This window comes from Abrus precatorius, unplaced genomic scaffold (genome assembly GCF_003935025.1).
Source record: "Abrus precatorius isolate BTA unplaced genomic scaffold, Abrus_2018 Scaffold0, whole genome shotgun sequence".
Lineage (NCBI taxonomy): Eukaryota > Viridiplantae > Streptophyta > Magnoliopsida > Fabales > Fabaceae > Abrus > Abrus precatorius.
Genome location: NW_020874290.1, coordinates 3,500,225 through 3,506,656, shown reverse-complemented (window position 1 = coordinate 3,506,656; position 6,432 = coordinate 3,500,225). Strand labels below are relative to the sequence as shown.

Below are 6,432 nucleotides of genomic sequence, written 5' to 3'. Positions count from 1 at the left end.
CACTTCCAAGGTGTTTCAGTGGCCCAGGATGAGTTTTGAACGCGTTTCTTAGCGACTAAGCAAAAGAGCGCCCATGCGAGACCCAAATTGGAAGTTAGGCCCAAAGGCGGCAGGAGGTGTGATATGAACCCCATTTGCACAAGGGCTGACTTAGGATCTTTAGGGTTAGAACCTTGTAGAAAAATTTGAAAATTTAGTGATGAATTTCTGGGCAAATTAGGTGTTGGTCCATGGTGTTAAAATAAGTGAAAAAGGAAGCAAAAACGCTGGTTTGGTGGTGGCTGGACAGAATTTTAGAAATGACGGTATCTCAAGTTATAGAACTCCAATTGAGGTGATTCCAAAACGAGGTGAAAGTTCTCGTTCTGAAATTCAATTTAGGCTCAAGAATCACTCAATTTGGCTGAGTAGAATGAGAGTTATGATAACGAGATAATTCTGGGCAGATTTGAGTTTTTTTTGGAACTTTGGTGAAGAATTGAATGGGGGAAGGAAAGAATCACTCTTTCCAAGGAAGGCAACACACAAAGGGATGTGAAAGCCCTTTGATACAGCCAAGGTGTTCTTGAATCACTCAAGAACTTAGGAGAATCACTCTCACTAAGATAAAAGAGATAAACTCTAATATTTCTGAATCAAACTTAACTTGTCTTATTGATAAGAATGGTTCAGCTTATATAGAAGCTTTACCATCAGAATTACAAAGGTTCCATAACGGAAAATGAAACTACTTGATGGCTGATTGTAACTGAAATTGTGGCAACCAAAAAGTCACCCAACAGCCACTATGCGCCTCTTGGTCTTCCAAAGGCTGATTGTAACTGAAATTGTGGCAACCAAAAAGTCACCCAACAGCCACTAGCTATGCACCTCTTGGTCTTCCAAAGGCTGATGCCTAAGTTGCCAATTGGGCCCTTATTACAACTTGAAATAAAACCAAACCAAAGCCCATTAGTTGATTAACCACAAAACATAATTTGGTCAGCCAACTTTACAAAGGATTGGGCCATTATTTAAAACAAACTAAAAGCTTAAAAACTGAAGCAAAGTGGCGCCCTAGTTCTCCTCCATTTGGGCCATGATGCAATTCACAACCTTGGTCTTTTCTCCTTGAAACTTGGGCTTGTATTCAATTAATATGGACAACACTTGTTGAAGAGCTTCTTTTGCTCTCCTTGCTCTAGCCCTTGTCATAGGTCCTCCAAGTCCTTCAAGAGGATCCTTGCCCTTGCTCATGGTCATGTCCTCATCATTCTCTCCCTCTTGAGAAGGATTTGTCCTCAAATCGGATTCTCCATCTACATCAAAAAGAGATAAGTCAGACACATTGAAGGTGGAACTAACATTATACTCACCCGGCAGCTCAATTTTGTAAGCATTGTCATTGATTCTTTCAAGCACTTGGAATGGACCATCTCCCCTTGGTTGAAGCTTTGACTTCCTTTGTTCCGGAAACCTTTCCTTTCTCATGTGCACCCAAACCCAATCTCCGGGTTCGAAGATAACCTTCTTTCTCCCTTTGTTGGCTTGTTTAGCATAGCTTTCATTTCTCCTCTCAATTTGATTTTTGACTCTCTCATGAAGCTTCTTCACATAGTCCGCCTTTGCATGACCTTCTTTATGCTTAAAAACTGAAACATTAGGCATAGGCAAAAGATCAAGAGGAGTTAGTGGGTTAAAACCATAAACAACCTCAAAAGGAGAACAATTAGTAGTGCTATGAACAGCCCTATTGTAAGCAAACTCAACATGGGGTAAACAAACTTCCCAAGTTTTTAAGTTCTTTCTTAAAACTGTCCTAAGCAATGTTCCCAACGTCCTATTAACAACTTCCGTTTGCCCATCGGTTTGTGGGTGACAAGTGGTTGAAAATAACAATTTAGTGCCCAACTTGCCCCACAAGGTCCTCCAAAAATGGCTTAGGAACTTAGAGTCCCTATCACTGACAATGCTCCTTAGCAAACCATGGAGTCTCACAATCTCCTTGAAAAACAAATCAGCCACATGAGAAGCATCATTCACCTTTTTACATGGAATAAAATGAGCCATTTTAGAAAACCTATCAACAACCACAAAAATTGAATCTTTGCCACTACTTGTGTTTGGCAGCCCCAAAACAAAATCCATGGATAAATCAATCCAAGGATACTCCGGAATTGGCAATGGAGTATACAATCCATGAGGCTTTACCTTTGACTTTGCCTTTTTACAAACAATGCAATGTTCACAAAATTTCTGCACATCCTTTTTCAAATGAGGCCAATAAAAATGTTCTTGTAATGTTTTTAGAGTCTTTTGGACCCCAAAATGCCCCATTAAACCTCCTTCATGTGCTTCACTAACAAGCAAGTTTCTTGTAGAACATTTAGGCACACACAATTTGTTTTCTTTGAAAAGAAAGCCTTCATGTCTAAAGAAACCATTTTCTGAAAATTTTTCACAATTTTTAAAAATTTCACCAAAAGTTTCATCACTTTCATACATGTTTTTCAAACATTCAAGACCAATCAATTTTGTTTCAAGCATAGAAAGCAAAGCATGACGCCGAGAAAGAGCATCAGCTACAATGTTACCTTTTCCTCTTTTATGTTTGATAACATAAGGGAATTGCTCTAGAAATTCCACCCACTTGGCATGCCTTTTGTTAAGCTTGCCTTGTCCCTTGATATATTTGAGGGACTCATGGTCACTATGAATGACAAATTCCTTGGGATAAAGGTAGTGTTGCCATGTTTTCAAAGCTCTCACTAAGGCATACAACTCTTTATCATAAGTTGAATAGTTAAGGGTAGGACCACTTAGCTTTTCACTAAAATAAGCAATTGGATGGCCTTCTTGCAACAACACAGCCCCAATCCCAACATTTGAAGCATCACACTCAATTTCAAAAGATTTTTGAAAGTTTGGCAAAGCAAGTATGGGGGCATTAGTTAGCTTTTGCTTAAGAGCTTTGAAAGCTTCTTCTTGTTTCTCTCCCCATTTGAAACCAACATTTTTCTTAAGCACTTCATTTAGAGGTGCTGCCAATGTGCTAAAATCCTTCACAAATCTCCTATAGAAACTTGCTAAACCATGGAAACTTCTCACTTCAGTCACGGACTTAGGTGTAGGCCATTCTTGAATAGCCCTAACCTTTTCCTCATCCACTTGTACTCCTTTTGAACTTACAACAAAACCAAGAAACACAACATGGTTAGTAAAAAAGATGCATTTTTCAAGATTGGCATACAATTGTTCTTCTCTAAGCACACACAAGACAGATTTTAAATGATCAACATGCAATTCAAGTGAAGTGCTATAGATAAGAATATCATCAAAGTACACCACAACAAATTTTCCTATGAATTTTCTCAAAACATGGTTCATTAATCTCATGAAAGTGCTAGGAGCATTAGTTAAGCCAAAAGGCATAACCAACCATTCATACAAACCATATTTTGTTTTGAAAGCAGTTTTCCATTCATCCCCTTCTCTAACCCTAATTTGATTGTATCCACTTTTTAAATCAATTTTAGAGAAGTAACATGCACCATGCAATTCATCAAGCAAATCATCAAGCCTAGGTATAGGATGCCTATATTTAATGGTGATGTTATTAAGGGCTCTACAATCAGAACACATGCGCCATGTCCCATCCTTTTTAGGAACCAAAATTACCGGGACAGCACAAGGACTCATGCTATCTCTTACCCATCCCTTACCAATGAGTTCATCCACTTGTCTTTGGATCTCCTTGGTCTCTTGAGGGTTGCTTCTATAGGCTGGCCTATTAGGCAAAGAAGCTCCTGGAATGAGATCAATTTGATGCTCAATACCTCTTAATGGTGGCAACCCACTTGGTACACTTGTTGGAAACACATCTCCAAATTCCTGCAAAAGAGACTTCACTCTAGAAGGCAAATCAAGGTTATCAAAAGTGTTAGTGGTCAAAACATAGTTTTTGCAAATTAACAAAAATAGGGGCTGTTTAGATAGAAACAACCTCTTGACCTCACTTTTTGTAGCTAAAAAGCTCTCCTTCACCTCAAGTGTTTCACTCTTCTTTTTCCTCTCATGTGTTTCTCTCTTTTTGTCCTCACTTTTTGAGCTCTCAAGTGTTTGGCTTTCTTTTTCTTTGTTTTCTTGGACAATCTTTTCTCTCATTTTTCTTTGATCCTCACACACCTCTTGCGGACTTAAAGGTTTGAGCACTATCTTCTTGTCTTGGTGCATGAATGAGATTTTGTTGGTGAAACCATCATGATTGGCTCTTTTATCAAATTGCCATGGTCTCCCCAAGAGTAAGTGTCTGGCCTCCATAGGAACAACATCACAAAGCACCTTATCATTGTATCTTCCAATGGAAATATCCAACTCTACTTGCTTCCTTACTTGCACCTCTCCATCCTCACTAAGCCATTGAAGCCTATATGGCCTAGGATGTGGCTTTGTAACTAAATTCAATTTAGACACAAGTCTTGCACTCGCCACATTGGTGCAACTCCCTCCATCAATGATCACCATGCAAAGTTTACCATTGATCAAACATCTAGTATGGAAGATGTTTTCTCTTTGGCTCTCCTCCAAAGGCTTCAATTGGCTACCAAGTAACCGCCTTATCATCAACAAGTCTCCCTCTGGTATTTTCTCCACCTCCTCCTCCACGTCCTCATTCTCCTCTCCCTCTTCAATTTCAGACTCACTTATATACTCTCCATCTCTAAGAATCATGGTTTTTTTGTTAGGGCACTCATATGCATAGTGTCCTAAGCCTTGGCACTTAAAGCACTTCACATCCTGACTCCTTTTAGAGGGTTGCTCTTGAGTTTTTAGAGGAGTTTTTGTTGGTGTAGGCGCTGCACTAGAAGTGGCAGCCCCTTTTCCCTTATCCTTCCAACTAGAAAAACCAAAATTAGTGAAGCTCCTTTTGGCCACACCTTTCCTTTTCAATTGTTACTCCACTTGGATTGCTTTGTGAAGCAAGTCCTCCATTTCAACAAATTCCTGCAGTTCAACAATATCACGAATATCATTATTCAAACCACTAAGAAATCTAGCCATAGTTACCTCCTCATCCTCTTCTATCTTGGCTTGAATCATGAGCACCTCCATTTCCTTGTAGTACTCCTCAACGCCTTTGCTACCTTGGGACAATTTTTGAAGTTTGAATTTTAAGTCCCTAGAATAGATTGCCGGCACATATCTCTTCCTCATGATTCTTTTCATTTCAACCCATGTATCCACCAATGGCTCCTCATTCCTAGCTCTCTCTTTTTGCAATTTGTTCCACCACACAAGAGCATAATCGAAAAACTCCATAGCTGCAAGCTTTACCTTTTGGGCCTCTTCATAGGTATTACAAGTGAAAATATGCTCTATTTTGATCTCCCACTCCAAATAAGCTTCCGGGTCACTTCTTCCTTTGAATGGAGGAATAGAAATTTTGACTCCATCAATTCGGTTTTGTCTAGGAGCACCGTCATTACCTCTTCTCCTCTTTTCTTCTTCATCATGACCTCTATTCTCCAATTGGTCCAATCTTTCATGGAGCTCATCATTTTGTTGCCTCATCAATCTCTCCAAATGTTGTGTCATGGCTTGCATTTGGAAAGGAGAAAGTCCTCCTCCTTGATTAGGATTTCCTTCAGCCATCACAAACAAACAAATTCAAACGTAACAAGCAAATAGAAAGTAGAATTTGAAACCTCACCACACTCAAGTGTATCACACAATTATGGCTTTTTCTCTAATGAAAACACTCTTGCCTTTTACCACTCAAATTCTCCTTGGGTTCTTAGGCAATTCAAGATATTATGGCCACAACAAAGAACAATCCACCAATATGTGCAAGGTAAGGCTAGGTAGACAAAGAAAAGGCTAACAAATCACAAAAACAAAGGGGTAAAGGAAAATTGGTAAACAAGAGAATTAGCAACAATCCTTTAAGAACACCAATATATTACCTTATAACAAATTGTTGAAAAGCATGAATCATTCAGCCCAAAATTTTCTTCTTTTTTTTTTTTTTTTGTTTTTTTATACGATTTTTTTTTTTTGAATTTTCACAAGGGCTTAACTTTTGCAATGATTCAGTACAATCACAAATAATATGAACAATAAGGTAATCAATTGGGAAAAAAAAGAATGAAGGAAGGATGTTACCAATTTGACGTTCAAACCCTTAAACCGGAGCTCTGATACCAAATGATATGAACCCCATTTGCACAAGGGCTGACTTAGGATCTTTAGGGTTAGAACCTTGTAGAAAAATTTGAAAATTTAGTGATGAATTTCTGGGCAAATTAGGTGTTGGTCCATGGTGTTAAAATAAGTGAAAAAGGAAGCAAAAATGCTGGTTTGGTGGTGGCTGGACAGAATTTTAGAAATGACGGTATCTCGAGTTATAGAACTCCAATTGAGGTGATTCCAAAACGAGGTGAAGTTCTCGTTCTG

At 38.8% G+C, this 6,432-nt stretch overlaps 1 pseudogene; it reads right to left on the bottom strand.

Moving 5' to 3' along the window:
- Positions 1–1,280: 1,280 nt before the first annotated feature.
- On the bottom strand, positions 1,281–5,631 carry LOC113852090 (annotated as a pseudogene).
- Between the last annotated feature and the right edge of the window lie 801 nt (positions 5,632–6,432).